The 16,925-nt window shown below is 47.7% G+C and overlaps 1 protein-coding gene across 2 annotated transcripts in view; it reads left to right on the top strand.

Annotated features, from left to right (window-relative positions):
• Nucleotides 1-11,482: 11,482 nt before the first annotated feature.
• Nucleotides 11,483-16,925, top strand: part of LOC125949228 (cadherin-87A) — a 137,298-nt gene continuing 131,855 nt past the window's right edge. The window contains exon 1 of one of the 2 annotated variants that reach the window (XM_049676046.1): nt 11,483-11,590. The gene's annotated coding sequence lies outside the window, so the exon portion shown is untranslated. Of the gene's footprint in view, nt 11,626-16,925 lie in introns of both variants that reach the window. The other variant, XM_049676047.1, reaches the window with a different exon arrangement.

The raw sequence follows: 16,925 nt of genomic DNA, 5'->3' as shown, positions 1-16,925 counted from the left end.
CGGAACCGTTGTCTCGTGGCAACACACTTCCTGGTTTCCTGGCAACTGAAACCAACTTTCCGTGGTGCGAGTTTGCAGGAAAACTCCTCGGAATTCCTGCTGCCGATGCCCTGGGATGGTTTGATGAACAGAAGAAAAACCAGAACATGATGGAAAATGGTTTTTCGTGGGACCGGCAACCACGACTCGCGGGTTCACGGTGGGTTTTTGGGGTCAAGAAAAATTTAATTGATTGTGTCCCACGACTGCGTGGAAACGAGAGGACTGCTCCAGTCTTGTCATCCTTGGGTTTCCGGCTGGGTCCGTCATTACTCAACGGGATCCCCGGCGCACCTTTCCCGGTCGCCACGAAAATGGTTTGGAAATTGTATCGTAAAATCAATTGTCCCGGCAAATTCCTCTTCCCACAACAACAAAAAAAAAATGAAAGGACAAACCGCGACCGGCGACAAATAGTCGATCCCAAATAGATCCCGCACCACCATCCGCATCCTTTCTCACGCTTGCACCCCCCCCGCCTGGCCCGGCCCGGCCCGGCCCGGCCAGTGCGCTCTGAAGAAACTCATTAAAAGTTTGCTTAATGTTTGCGCTGGTCACCGGCGAATGGCACGCGCACGGGGACGCGGGCGCGGGCTCCGCAACCGTAACCATTATACGGCTCTTACGCGACCTCATTGTGGCACCGCTCACCGCTCTTCTCGACGCGTTCTTCGCCCGTGGAAATTGTGTTTATTTTTGGCTTGTCAAGAATTTCTGGCAACCATTCTCCAGTTGGGCATTCCAGGCTTCTCACCGACCGGCAGCAGCATTTTCGCCGTTTTTATTTTCGCACCAGGGCGCGCGGGTACCGGCGCCCGCGAAGGATGGCGTGAAAGGAAATCAAACTCAAACAGAAGACAGGAATGGGGCACGGGCACGGACAAGGGGCGAGCATCTTTGGTGCGGGACGATATTTCTCATTACCTTTCAAGCGCAACGTATTCATCATTCGTAGCAGAACAAATGAACGGATAAATTGCTGGCAAGTGATTCCGCGAGTCCGTGAATTCCCGTTCCCAAGAACTTCTTCGCGTTCGTTTCCGCGCCCCCGAAAATGGGGGCCATTGGCAAACACGGTCATGGGGAAGACGAGCGCGAGTTTCGCGTTGCTTCAAAGAACTTTGACGTTCCGTGCGCTTTCTGCAAGTTCAACGCCGTCGCGTGGTGGGGGCTACGACCATGGAAATCAGATTGGATCGTTATCCGGTTGAAAACTCATCCAAAGCGGTGTTCTGCCGCGGAGCAGGGCGTCGTTCTATTCGTTGATTTGCTTTGTGAACGCAGCAGCAGCAGCAGCGGCAACAACAACAACGGTGACAAAGTAATTCGAATTCCCCGGTTTTCCCCGGGATGCTGAGCAGCGGCACCGGCAGCAGCACGGCGGCATTTGCCACCAAACCATGAAATTGGACACCGTGCAGCACTGCTGCTGGTGCTGCTGCTGGTGCTGGTCGTGCATTCATTAAGCTCATCCAACGTTCGCTTGTTCCCGGGGATATTCCCGGGGATCGAGGCGTAAAGTTTGCTAAAAATATCCCTTTTTTATATTTACCATTCGTCGGCCATTGCGTCTCACACGCCACTTTCGCTACACTCGCAAGGCGCAACATATCATATCAACATGTTCAACCCTGCTTCCCGGAAGGGGGGGGGGGGGGTGTTCACAACCGAATCGCACGTCACAATCCGTCAATAGCCACTAGACGCAGGGGCCGGTGAAGGTGGAGAAAAGCAATTAAAACTTTTCGACACACCCAACCGCATCCGCACGACGTGTGCGTCCGGGGCGACGATTCCTGTTCCGGTTCCGGTTCCGGTTTCGGTTCCAGTTCCGGATGCCGCCATGTTGGTGGTAAAGATCAGGCAGAGCGCGTTAAAGGTAAAATGGAAAGAAATTGAAGAAATTAAGCTGCACGTTGCCGCTGCCACTGCTGCTGCTGCTTTTGGAGATTACTTTCCACGACGAGCTCAAGGGCAGACACGGCAAAAGTCGATTATGTTTTGACACTGTGTGTGTGTGTGTGTGTGTGTGTGTGTGTGTGTGTGTGTGTGTGTGTGTGTGTGTGTGTGTGGGTTTTCCGTGATTTTTTTCATCTTCTTGCGACAGGAACATCGGCGCCTCCTCTCGTATTTGCTTGTTTGTGCTTTTGTTGCGTATTTCGGCGCTCCATTTTCCAGCTTCTTAGTTCCGGGGCCCCATCAGGGACGATGGGTAGAGAGGTCGAGATGACAACACAAGTTCCACTTTGGTCCGTTTACGTGTCTGTTTGTAGCCGTAGCAATTACTGGTTGGTGTAAAGAGGCTTGTTCATCGACTGAACGTGTCGCAAAGTCATGGCTTTTCCGTATCGCTTGGATGTACGTATTTCTGCTGGTGATGTTAAGTCTTTTCCTTGGAATGGTTGGTATGAGGTAGCTCATAGCCAGGTACTACGTCGCGGGCCAATTTCAAAGGATTTTTGTCAAAGTCACGTTGCGTGATTTTTCTCACCATCTGTTTGCATTAAAATTGGCATGAATTTAAACTTTTTGGCTGTTACCTGATCAACTTTAGGACTTTAAACATTGTCTTATTTCTTTCATGCCATAAGTTCTACATTTTCCATTCATAAAAAGCATATGCATTTTACATGCTGTGCAGTATTTGGGTGTTTTATGCAGTGCTGAAAATCGAAAATTCGAAAGAACATTAATAATTTCAATTAAAAATTACCCTTAGCGCATTTTTTGTAAGACCAGCATCAACTTGTTTGTTTGCACAACAATATAGACGAATAACATAGGAGGAGATTGAAATTAAGCTTAAAGTTCAAATAAATGACCTGTTCAGTTTCTCCACTTTGACCACATTATTTGATATTGCCGAATGGATGGAACCGAATTCGTGATCCAACCCATTCAATGCTCTGGCAAACCACTAGGAATGGCGGCTTGGAGATCAGCAACTGAGAACCAACCTTGCTCTGCTGGTAAGCTAAGTTTGTGTTTTTGTACTAACATTGTTTTCCTTTTAGTCCAGTTTGATATGCATCACGAACATTCAGAGCAAGTCTCTATTCAGCGCTGTGAATAATCAGGAAAGGCTAAATATACCGGTGCTATTACAATTTCCGTTCATTTATCGCAAGACAACATTTATATTGTAGCGCATAAATGTTGAACTCAAAATAACGGTTAAAAGTCAGAAATGGTCTTATAACTGGAATGCTTGCTTAAACATATGGGGCACCGAACGCACTCAGAGATCCTATTGTGCGGCATGAATCGCCAGCTGATATCACGGTCTGCTCACGTTCAATCGATTTAGTCGCCATCCCAATGTGATGCGATCCCTTCACTAATGCCGGGTTGTCGTGCAGGATGATAGATAACCTTTGCCTGAGGTATCATAGGCATTGGAGGCAGATTAGCTATTAAGGTTCAATTTGTTCAAATCGATCCAATTTTTGTTTCGATCTTTTTCTGTCCGTTCTTCTTGTCGGTGACCATTCATTCGAACCTTTCGTCTTCAACTTCTTCGGGATACAAATAATAAATGTGAAACGGAATGCTTTGATTGAGCATGTATCGATCCCAAAAAATACTCCCAAATGGTCCCATTTTAACCATTCCAACATCCAGCTAAGTGAGAGATTACGTGCAATGAATCATACGAAGAGCATCGCCCAAAAAACAGCTTTTTTTAGTTTCTTTCGATTTCAAGGAGCTTTAATGCTGTTGAAACGATTCAATCGCGTTCACTCGTAACGTAAGATCTCCATGCTGCAAGCTGCAGCCCTTCATGTAAATGTAAAACTAGCGATGCACCATTACACTTGTTTTTTTTTTTGGTTCTTCCATCCACTTTATCGGTTTCTTCGCCTTTGCTTCGTTATCGACTACTACCGTTTATTGCTCGGGATATCGGATTACAATCAACCGGCAACATCCTAGCGCAACATGCAATCGCACGAACCACTTGTGAGGCACACTCTGAATCGGAAGCCCCTCTAGAGAGAGAGAGCGAGAGAAAAAAAAGTCGTGGTCGGTAATAGTGTCAAATCCGCACTTCATCAATCATAGGCAGGGGTGGCAAAGAATATGGTGCACGGCTTAACGGTCGCTGCTTGCATCGGCGTTCGCACTGGTCGAGAATTCCTGGTGGAGTATCCTGGAGGATCATCTTTTCTTGTCGTCTAGATTCCCGGCATATCAATCGCGGACCGGAACACCGGTTCGGGTATCATCCGTTGGCCGACGTGACCCGGACGTGCACCGGCATCTCGTGGAACGCAGGAACGTGGATTAGGAACCGGAAAGGAGTGATAAGGCAGAAGATGACGATGAAGAAAAGAAAATGGCCGTCCCGCTCGGTGCTCGGTCTCGATTCAAAGCGAAACATCGAAAGCGATTCCAAGCGAATATCATTTTAGTTTTCCAATTTTTTCCCATTTCTCGGCAAGAGCTATGGTGCTCCTGCGGTGCCGCTTGGTGTGCCCGGATTCTGAGCTCCGAGATATCTTCGTTCGGAACGCTCTTTTGCTCTTTTGCTTCCCTCCGCGTTCCGTTCGAGACTGGCTGCTACCGGGTGTGAAGGTAATTTATTAAGTTTTATCTCTTTCGCTTTGCTGCTTGTGCCGTGGAAGCTCACGTTGTTCCGATGCTGCTTCTGTCGCTCGCATCTGCTACAGGACCATGCCGTCATGCGCGTCATCAGTGAAATGGGTTCCCGCGATCATGGCCATCATCATCATCAGCAAGTATCAATATTTTTGGCGCCATCGTGTTCCTAGTTCGCCAGTGCGGACGCGAAAGTTTTGGATGTCGAAAGTGTGTTCTGCCTGTAGTATCCTTGGCACGCTTCTCCCTGAGTAGCGGCGACGTGTGTAGTGGATGTTGGTAGTTTTTGGCCAGCAACCGTCCGGCTAGGAGTGATGTTGTGTTCTAACTTTGCCACCCTCTGCGACGACGACGACGACGAGATTTTAAGACATTAACGGCGCTGCTACTGCAGGATGGCGAAGGAAGAAGCGAAAGTTTCTCGCTGCACCACTCATGGAAAACGGCCGATCGGATGCCAAAGGGACGGCAACATCAGGCCAAACAGCTGACCTGTACACTTTCCGGTTTCTTTTGCTCAGCACAGCAACAGCAGCAGCAGCAGCAGCAGCACCACCACACGCTGCATAGCGTAGATCGCCCAAGGAGCTTATCGCAGAAACTGTCATAAAGTACTGTGACCTAATTGAATTTACGGAATTTATCGCCGCAGCCAGCGATACAGTCCGCGAGAGGGATGGGAAATTATGAGGGGGGAAGAAAAGTTCTTTTTAAAGTTCCGCAACATGCGTAGAAGCACGGGCACGGTGCCACGGTGCCAAGGTGCACACATACACTCACAGGAGCATAGCATCGGATTTTCTGGGGTGCCACCATCGTGTGATGTTGTGTTTTGTTTGGTAAAGAGTTTCATATACTACACGCTGTACTATCATCACGGTCGCACTCAATGGATGCTTAATGGCGGACCAAAAAGGGGCTCAATATCGATCTTGTTCAAGATTTTCTGAGACAAGAAATTCTCAAGATATTGTTTTAGAAAACTACCCACTTTTTTGTAAATGTTATTACAAATTACAACTTTTGAAGAAAATTTGGTCACAAGTTGGTCAAATTTGAAAAGGCGTATCAGCTTAAATATACTTGTTTCGATGTCCATCATAGCTTTCTGTAGCATCATAGCATCTGCAAAAAAAACAAATAACTATTCTTTTGCTAGATCATAAGTTTATCCAGGTACCCCGTCCTGTTTTTGTTGAGTTTCTAATTTGTCGGTTTTTGAGTGATGCTTTTTATGATTTTACATTAAAAAAACCTCAAATTTTTGTATAATTTTGATAAAAAAGTGGCCACATTTTTTATAAAAACTTTAAACTCGGACTACCTGGCAAATTGTGTATAGATTAAGGGTTCAAAATTTCACATCGATCGGTCCAGTAGTTTTTATGCTAGGATAGATCACCGATTTTGAAATCGCACGTTTTGGGAAAACCGATTCAAAGTAGAGAGATGCATGGAACCATGTATGAAGAGCGATTTTTCTACTATTTAGCAGTTTCGTTTCGATTGAATTTTAAAATTTCACACAACAGTATAGAAAGAATATTCACAATACTTTGGAAAGGAAGTTAATAAAACATGGATTAAATACCTTAGCCCCTCTTTTAATGGTTGTAGCATCCAAGCAGAGCTTTACAAAAGCATTATTCAAGAGTTTTGGCCATGGTTCGCATCCCGTGCGGAATGTCTCACACGTCCACTTTTACGTCTTTTGTCATGAAGATTCCCGGGATATTAAATGTTCCTCACATAATGCGGTCCTTCACCAGTCCAGCAGCTCATTTGTCTCGTTTAACGTGCTCTCTACATTAGTGTAGTCTGCAGCACGGTAACCAGCGAGGACCGGGGAGTTTAACTATGGCCAAGGTGTTGATACGGCAAGTAAATTCATTTGGCTACCACGTGTGTCTATGTGTGTGTGAGTGTGCGCTCGCCTTTCAGACGATAGACATTAGCTTACCCGAACCAGAAGGGTCCTCACATCCTCTTCTCGTCTTATCACTATCGCACAGTCGTCGTTCCGGTAAAGATGGCATGGCCACTCGCTTCTTCACACATACACACACACACACATACATACACACATACATACACACACATTTGCAGCTAATTGCTCCCCGGGCACTAATGCGCCGTGAAAGGTTGAAGGTAGCAGCAGCCGTAACCGTTGCCGGATTACTTAAGCGCAAGGGGTAAATGAATGAAAAGCATTAGTGAGTGGAAAACTCGTCGGAAAATGGAAGCTGGCTTCACACTAATGCCCCGCCACGATTCCGGGGGCTCTCGCGATGTGGCCTTAGTTAATCCCCCTCCGTGCTGGCCGCCCTCATTTGCACGTGAATCGCGAGCGAGCCAGCGAGGAGCGATGTACGAACGGACGTAGACTGTAAAAGAAATCCGAGGCTCCGAGGAGCCCACGTCCTGTTTATGTAAGCAAAAGCAAGTTTTTAATAATCTCCCCTAACCCCTTCTCACTGCTCTGTCTCTGGCTTTTTTATCGTCGTCCTTTGGACATCATTGCTACCGAAAATGGACATTCCATCATCATTAGTCGGATGGCATTAACAACAGGACGGTCCCGGCCGCCCTTGCAGTACCCAGGCAAGCACCTTCCAGGAACGCTGGCCGCTGGCACTCGGTACCTTAAGTATGACCTAAGCCCCCCCCCCCCCTCCTCCTCACACTTCACCAGACCGACCCTTCCGTGGAGCATTCCAAGGATGCCTATAAATGAGGGAGGCAAAATTGTTGACATTTCTGTTTTAAGCCTTTCTGGCCCCCGGCCCAAGGAGTGCTGCTGCTGCTGCTACAAACGGAAGTTCCGTTCCGTCCGCGCGCTATTCTCGGTGCGTTTACCAAGTATCTGCTCCTGCTCCACGCCACTCCTGGGTGCCAAGAATCTTTTGTTCGCACGGTAATAAGGGGTCGTGGGGTCGTCGAGGCATCAGGGATGGACGGAGATGAATAACTAAGAAGCTGGCAGGCTTGCCACTCTCGGGCTGTTGAAGTTTGCAAGCACGGTGCCCTCTCTCTCTCACACACACACACTTTCTCTGGCGCTTGGTCTCTTTACCTCATCTGCATACTTATTATGTATTCTGAAGCTCTATTTGTTCTAGTTTAGCATTCAACCATTTACTCTCAGCAGCACACGCCGGTCGTATACCTGTCGTCGACAGGCGGGTTCGACGAGACATTTGAGCCAGCAGTTTATGAGAGCTCAGGCCACAGCCCGGGAGATGAATATGGATTAGGCGAGGTAGGGCATAGTAATAAGTTAAACATTGCAAAACTAATGGCACCTGATAAGTGTCAGCAGGACTCGGGAAGTATCAGCAAGCTCTCTGTAAAGCGCTGTAGCTCGAGTAACCTCTGTTGGCGAAGAAGGATTTAATATTTCATTTCAATTTAGCTCCTGTAGCCGCCGTTTCTTGGAATTGTTGAACTGCTTTCTCGTTTGCAGGAGTTACTTGCGCTAAATAGAAGACATAAATGCATAGCATAGAACATCTTCCGAAGGGGTACGACGTAACTAAAGTTCCAAATCCAAATTTCCTAGAATGTTCTGACGGTTTTGACCTTGGCCTACCGCCGGTGACCTTCGGTTTTATTGGGGACAGATTTATTCAAAACCACACCGAGCCAACCGAGTCTGCATCTTGACAGATCGCGTCGCATAACAACAGGACTGTCGGTCACCTACCAAAAAAGGTTTTCATCTCCTTTCGTTCGGTGACAAAACGGTAGCAATTTACACCTGATGACAACCCGTTTCTTTCGCATGTTTTTTTTCTCTCTTTTTCTCTAGGAGGTTGTTATTGATTGAACCACCTCCACCACCACCTACCCTACACTGGCAGGTTGTCCCCAGAAAACCGATGACTAATTCCGGACCGGGAGCTCCGGTGGAAAACGCACCGAGACGTCGTAAGTAAGGTCTTACAAGACGCCAAGCAGGCGTCGGCCGTAGGATGTACATCCCTCATTAATCATACTAAATGAAGTGGAAATCTGCTTTTGCGCGACGACTCCGAGAGGTGCCAACCGAGAAGGGGCTATCAAGAGGAAAAGGAAGATGGAGCAGAGCAGGGAAGAAAACAAAACGGATCATTAAGGCGAAGAGAAATACGGAAAATGGTCGCATTCGGAACCATACGGTTAGCGAGGCGTTACTGTGGTGGACGGCCCGGTCGGTCGGACCGTTGGTTGGTCCCTTTTCTCGGTTTTTGATATCTTGATCGGAGCGATATGGACCGGAAGCAGGCCTGGTAGTGGGTCCGGTGTCTGGAGTCCGTCGTCCGGTCTTGCAGGTCAAGCATCTAAAGACAGAAATATAGACTCCTCGGCCTCGGTCTCGGCGAGAGGTGGCTGGCTTACTGGGCATTCGCCTTCATCGTGCCAACTGAATCTCTGACCCTCTCTCCGCTACCTTTTGCTTCTCCTCCTGCTTTCCTCTGCTGTGACTTGATAAAGTAAATTAATTTTCTCCCTTTTTCCCTGGCTTGTCGAACTCGGCCCGCGCAATGCCAATGTTTAGCCATTACTCTCCGGTCTCGCTCCGGTCGCTGGCTCGCGGTGCGGTAATGCTCCGCGCTTCGTTACGCTGCGTATGTTTGCCCGTTTGTCCGTTCTTTTCGGTGATGTAATTGAATTGCTCCAGTGAGGTACCGCAGGGTGCTGGCGAGGTCCTCACTGAAGGCGCTGCGAAGCGAGAGGCGTGTTGAATGATGCTGCTGCTAGCCAGCTGCTGCTGGTTGGCTTAAGAAGGACAAGCAGTGCGCCGTACGCTGGTTGAAGAATCATTACAACACGGTGTCCACGTTGATGGTTCCCATTAAATGGTGCTTCGGTTGAAAGGGCGTGTTGCTTTATTAAATTAGTTCCCAGTGGTATTAACGATATTTATGGTTTGTCGTCGTTGACGAGACTCGAGTCTTGGTCGAAGGTCGAGAGCACAGTTCTACCCGGAGTCCGGAAGAATATGTCACGAGCGAATCTTTTGATCTTTTGGCGTTGCAAGGACTATTGGTGCATAGCGCAGAAATGTTTCTGTTTACACGATAACCACCGCAACAAGGTCCAGGAATTTCAAATTATTGAGTGAGAGATGGTTTAGAGGGATTGTACAATTCCACACTGACTGATGAGCAACATGATTCTTGTCCTATCACATTTTAAACATACCAAGGGATAGATGTTACTTCTTCATCATCTTAAGGGCATGCAGGATAGGTATACAAATGTTTTTCTCTGCATAGCAGGGGCAATGCAAGACACTGCAGAACAATAATAATCAAATGCCTAGCTGCCTAACATCGACTACTATAGATACGGATACTCAGGACCTTCGCTTCGATGGCTGTTAGTTCCTGAGTCCAGGATCGAGTAAAAGCAAAATCAAAGAGCTGATGTGGTTTGTCCTGATAAGTCCGATAAACGTTTTATGTGCTCTACAACAATTTAGCATTATAATTAAATACCTTTGTTAGAATATCATCACTCCGAATACCTTATGACCCCCAGTCAGGCCAGCTAATAAGTAAATTCGTTTGGGAGTTTAAACAGAGGGCCACTGCCAATTGCTGTTGGCAAAGGTCCCGAATGATGCGACTGCGCTCGTGAAGACCGCTCCAGCAGCTCACTTCCAACAGCTGATCAGGCGTTGTTGAGCAGGTAATGGCCCACAATAAGTTGGCTAATAGTGTGCGTGTTGCCCGCGATTCGTGTACGTTGCGATCACTCTCTTCCAGTTACGATCGTCACAGTGAAAGACACACGTTTCGCCGCATGACGTTTTTATTCTTATTTCAAAAATGAAATACCATTTTTTCAAATCAAATAATATCCGTGCTTTATTATATAAATTAACGAAATAGAATGCAAAAAAATAAAATATTCATAATTTTGTCCTATTTTAAAGAATTCAAAGATGTATTTCGCAGGAGTTGTGATAAGTTTTGTCAATTTATCAGTCAATTTATAATGCACAGCCGCTAATGGCGGGTTGTAAAATGAAAGCATTGTAAATGAAATCGTTCAACCTTTGTTTCGTGTGCAAGCTTCAATAGCCAAGGTTTCAAAAGTCTAACTTAAGTGTTTTATTGGAATACAGTTAGACGTTAGTGTCTTGCTTGAAACAGCTAAAAACTGGCGTTTACTCATACTTTACTTCCCAACCATCTTAAATATCCTCAATATGAATCATAGTTAGTATATTACGCATATACTAACAACACATGCACTAACAAAGTAAACATAAATAAATATTACCGTAAAGAATTGAGGCAATAGCCCTTGAGTGCTGCTAAACGAACAACTTGCACTGTATTCTCTCCCATCGACGACGCACCCTCTTTTCGATTCTCTCTCTCCTTAAAGTAGAGGGAGAGATATCGCCTCCGCCACTCCTCGAACCTTTTCCCATCGTCATCCAACACCGCATCCATCAGAAACCGGCACACTATTGGTTTGTGGACAAGAATCCAGCATCCAGCACTCCACCGAACAATCACCACGACGATCATCGATCATCATGCGCTGGAGTCTCGATGATGATGATGATGATGATGATGACGATCACGAGCGCTCACGCACGCCCGCTAATGAAATGCCACCAAGGGGAAGGGTGTGAGAACGTGAAAGGGGCCACAGCAGCAGCGGCAGCAGCAGAAGCGAAAAGCAGCCAAACAAGTTTTCTTAAGACACACCACTACACATGCACAGCTGGAACGATGCTGCAAGTAGTGCAAGTGAGCAAGAGAGAGGGTGAGAGATCGGTTGTACGCTTCCAACCCACCACTCGTTGCCGCTTTCGCTGCTGCTGGTCCACGGGGAAGACCCACGCCGTCGCTGCTAGGGGGTGCAAACGATCGTGGCGAGATCACCGGAGATCAGTTTTGGACCGTGTACCGTCGTGGTGGTGTTGTGTGCTGTCAGAGGCACCGTAACCGAGGTGAGATCGTCGCGCGGGTTCGTCGTGCATCAATCGTGAGTGAAATATAGGGGCGGGGGTGCAAACGGGGGGAGGGATGCACCGGGGGGTGTTTGTGATCTTCACTTCAATCAATGTGACCATCCGGTGGGAGGGGGGGATCCGTTGACGGAAATCGAATTAAAAATCATTATGTGGAAGTTGGTCGTTGCTCTCTCGCTCGCCGATGGTGATGATGATGATGATGATGTTCGCAGAATACCGCAATGGTCGCGATTTTGGGGAGGTTGTTGTGTTCAAGCGCTAAAAGCGGTGATCGCGAGATGGAAAGCTGAATTGGCTCGCGATCGCGAATGAATAGTGTGCCCGCCGTATTGGTCTTAACCCGTGTATGGTGGCCACCGTGGTGTGGATCGTGATGTTGGCGAATCATGCGGCCTTTCTCGGAGTCTTCTTGGAGTGCCACGCAGCAGCAGTAACCCCCGTTCGCGTGTGACACTACGAGACGCGCCTCCGAGCCCTCGAGAGCGCCGTCCTACATAACGTTATGTTGAGGTGTGGTGGTGCCAGGTAGACCGATCCGTTCGGTTCCCTCCTAGTGCTGCTGTTGCTGTCGGTTACCGGGACCGGGATGACGGAGGCGGAATGGGTCACGAAGAAAAGCCATAAAAGAGCATAAACCGACGACCGCGTGTGTCCGTGTGCCTTTGTGCTGGTGTGTGTGTGTGTGCGTGTTAAAGAGGAAAGCAGAAGGTGGAAAGCAAGAAAGGCGTGTAAATAAATAAAAAAGTGTGTGTCTGGATAGAGCAGCCAGCATTTCTTCCGAGGGTTTTTGCTCCGGGTTGCTTGCTCTCCGGCTCCGATCTGCTGCTGGTAGCCCTTTCCCTGCGCCGTCGCTTCGCGTGGCACCATTCTAGTGCGCGGTGGAGGTCTCTGTGCAGTGTCAGTAGTGTTGGTGTACGATCTCGCGATCATGCGGAGTCTGCAGTCTGCGCGCTGCGAATGGGGCCGTCGCTCCAGCTTATGGTGTTTTCGGGTGGTGGTTGTTGGTGCATTGGTTTGGGGGTTGCGAAGACGAGACCATGAAGGCTGGTCGTCTGGCACTGAGGGGGGTTGGAAAATTGGTTGGCTGCGGTACCGCGCAACGCGATCAAGTGATCCCACGTTCAACTTTCTGGTCATAACTTTTCATGAGAAGCGAAAGAACACCACCACAAGATGATGATGGTGATGATGATGATGGTGGTAGTGGTAGTCACCTTGAATAAGCAACCTCCAAAGCAACAAAGCAAAGCTCTTGGTTCTTCTTTGGTGTCTTTGGCGTGCTTGGCCGTCAGGTTCACAGACCGACGGGGAGAACGCGCACGAGAACAACGGACCACTGGCCGGGTGGGGTTGGTGGCTACTTTCAAATCTTGCAAACCACGTGTACCACTACATGCATAGGCCTCCTCTTCCCCCCCACCTCGGCCATGGTCCGTGGCAAACGGTGACCATTAGCGAAGTGGCAGCCTTCACAGCAGAGTAAAGAAAGGTTACGGCGCTGTGTCGTTGTTGCTGTTGCTGGTGTTGGTGGGCCAGGTGTGAATTTACAACAAGAAACAAAAAAGCGAACCACAAGAACGGCCACAACGAAGCTACAGCAGCACCGACGACCAACGACGTCGCCGCAACGGCATCGCCAACCGTGTCCAGGCCGCGTTCTCCGGCCTGCCGATCCGGTTGGTGATGCCCTGGAACAATGAGGTAAGTTTTGTGTATCTTGGATGAAAAATCTTTTTACCACCCAAAACTTTGGCCACGTGTTTGGCCTGGCCGGAGAGAGACATTCGACAGCTAGCTGCTATTGCTGCTGCTACTGCTGTCTCCGTGGTGGGCTTCAATACCACCGACGGCCGATTGTATCGCGTCTGCCGGGAGGAAAATTGAAAGTTTTTTTTTTTACTCATTGCTCGCTCGCTTGCCCGGGATCGCTTCATTCGCGCGCAGCAGGTTTTTGCAGGTTGATTTGGTATTCAAGTGGAAAAGTTTTGGAAGCCCTTCACGAGCGGGGTCGCGCGTTTACTTCCGCCCTTTTTTTGTGCAGGTGAACCGTCGATCCGTGCGGTCCGTGGACCGTGAAAGCAACGAGAATCAGCGCGCTGCCACACGGGGTTCCGGAGGATCCGGGAGGACCAAACTTTATCTCGTCGCGCACGGAATGCAAGAGTTGAAGATGCTTTGTTTTTTTTTTTGTCGTTTTCTTTTTGGGGGATTTAAATGGAAAAATCATTTCCATTTAGTGCGCTGCGATGCTGTCGAAAGTAGTGGTGATGATGATGGAAAGCGAAAGCAAATCAAGCAGACACACACACACACAATCGTGATTGGTGGATGCCATTGATGGACTTTTCCCGAGATAATTTCATCGTCTTCCGGTGAAATGGCGATGGGAATGGAATTGAAATCAAATATAGAGACAGACCTCGGCTAAACCGAAATTGGTTTGCGTCTGTTTGCAACCATCTGCCGCTCCAATTATAACAAAGTGTACAGCTGATTGATTCAGGAATGAATCATAGATCAACAAACGGTGCTACACGGTGCACAGGAGCGAGCGCATAACTAGCGTAATGGATTTAGCCCTAAACGTGCTTCAACCAGTGCTCCCGGTTGTCAACGCAGAGATTGCGTTGAATTGTAACTCTTTCCTTCGCATCCGTTCTTCTCGGTGATTGGTTTGCGCCTTTTGCGAACCAAAAAGCACAAGACCGAATACAATTCCGTTGCAAAATCAGAGAAGAAAAATTCCCAGCCAACCAACAAGCGACGGGGAGGGGGACTTAAAAAACAAATGATGTCACCGTTACTGGCGACGACGGTCGAAAACAATTTCATTTCACCGCCGCTTTTCCACGCCACTGGGACTCCACGCGGGGAGAGCGCAGCCGGTGGACAGTGTCTGGCAATGATTGTAGCTGACCCAAACGTCTGTAAAATGGGGCCTGCGGTACAGAGCAGAGCCACCCAGTCACCCAGCCAGCACGTTGGATTTATTGTCGCAATATGTTTCACGTTTTGTGATCTCCATTTTCTTCGGGAGGCGGTTTTTGTGTGTGTGTTTTGTTCTCGTCGCGACGACAGAGGCGACAAGTGCATCATCAGCTGTTACCACCAACGATTCGAAATGACAAAAAAAAAATGGAAAACAGGAAAAAACCAGTGGAACGTCCATTCTCGTGAAGAATGCTACCATGGCAATGGAAAAGAGAAGGAATCCCGAAAACAGGATGCACCAGGACTATGGCATTGCGCTATGAAGTGCAATCGGTGCGAGTCCGAACCCTTTGTATTGCACTACAGAATGCCAGAAAGGACAGGGAGACAGCATTTAGGAACGAGTAAACACAATTTTCAGGCTCGATGCATCCGTGTTGAATGGTGAGATCCGCGCCGCGAAGCCAGCATCTTAACTTAGCTTTTTGTCAAAATCTATCCAAGTGAGTGGTAAAGGCACTCCGGCTAATTGGTCAATACATGTTTTGAGTTGAGACCAGATGTATCTGGTTATGGGGCAATATGAGTTATAAGAACGGCAGTTACATGGCTGTCTCTCGGTCTGTGTCCCCCCGAAAAGAGCACCAAAGGTAATTGCCATGATGCCATGATATGCCATCTTGTGAATTAATTTCATCAGACATTGATACTATCTTCTACCTGAGGAATAGATATGAAATAGAATTATAATTTAAATTCAATTTTAGCGAACTCGTTTCTGACAACACTTGTCTTTCGTTTGTCAATCAAAGCATTGTTATTGACGTAAGAACATCCTCTACTATGAGGTGCTGAAAGCATTCAAAACTAGGAATGGACAGAAGTATGTACAATTAGAACCAGAACCACTATCCAATTAATGTTCCATATCCCACAGTGCCCCATGTCATCACAATTCGTTGGTGCTGGACGTCATCAAAATTTCGTAATAAATTCTGCAACCATTCTCGTTCTCCATCTCTCTCTCCTTCACTGGAACGTTGTTCTTTTGCGCTCCACTTTACTTATTCGAAAGAAAAATTAATACGTTCACGGATGAATAGTTGTCGTCCTGTAGACATGTTGACGTTATTGTATTAGCAGGGGGACGTTATGAAATTAGCAGAAGGATGCTTAAGACTACCAGCAACCAGCACTTCCGTATTGTGCAGTCGAGACAAATGTTCTCCGTTTCCGTTTGCGGGCACAGAATGTGATTATCTTAGCAACGTTTTAATCATATTATAGTGTAAGAACTCTACCACTTCAGAAATGCAATACTTGTTACTAGCCTAGCCATGGAGACTGATGAATATTAAGTTAGAAGTGGTGTCGAGCTATGAAAATACTTTTCAAATGATTCTGAACTGCAGCAACACTCTGTAGAGCCAAACCTATCTTGTGCCATGGTATAGCTCTCCATATGAGGACATTTTGACGAAAAATGTGTTGCAAACTACCGTACACCGGTGACTGCATGGCTACGGAGAGCCTAGAATCGGCTGAAGATTGCTCTCTTGACTTTCTGCGAAGTGCCATGTTTTCGAAGATTCATCGAATTGCTTCCCGAGCAATCGCAGTGAGCCGTTTTTGGCGAAAACGAAATTAGGTTTCCCAATACCCGATGTGCAGACACTTGTTATCGCGGTAGCAACTCAACTGCACCATGAAACCGACAGATAGTTGTGGAGAGTTCTGCGACCCTGGAGAGGAATACTTGCTCCAAAAAAGCTGTTGTTGCTGTCGTTGTAGAAGGGTTGTATTTGCACCGCTCCTAGAGCTCATCCAACGGATAATATGGTAACAATCACATGAAGCAACAAGGCAAGGCTGCTGATGGAGAGCTCCGGAGGGAGTCGAGGCTTCTAACCCTCCCCAGCTCGAGCTACAACATATTCATTCAAAAATCATTTCCCTCATCTTTAATGTATCTACATCCGCTCCCGGGATACGGGATAAGGATACACATCCATAAAACATCACGACGATGGTACCGAACACGCCCAAGACCCAAACCATCACCAACCAACACATTTGCAAATGAGGCATCCCGCGTCGTCGTGCAACGGAGGAGAGGGTTTTTGGGGATACCTAGCCATCATAAATTCAGCAAACGATAATTCGTCCCTACAGTGCTTTCCGATGGTGCGGTAACATACTGGGAACCTCTCTCGGAACCTCCCGGGTCCGGCCCGAAAATCCTTAAATCCCTTCCTTAAGCACCCGATTGTTTCTTTCGCTTGTCTCGCCTGTCCACGGCCGATCCTTTCCGATATCAATAAGGCGCTTAAGTGGAAGCCCAGAACAAATTGGGAAGCGTGGCCGCGCCCGCTTGGTACTA

Source organism: Anopheles darlingi, chromosome 2 (genome assembly GCF_943734745.1).
Source record: "Anopheles darlingi chromosome 2, idAnoDarlMG_H_01, whole genome shotgun sequence".
In the NCBI taxonomy this organism is placed as follows: Eukaryota; Metazoa; Arthropoda; class Insecta; order Diptera; family Culicidae; genus Anopheles; species Anopheles darlingi.
This window is presented reverse-complemented; position numbering and strand designations above follow the sequence as displayed.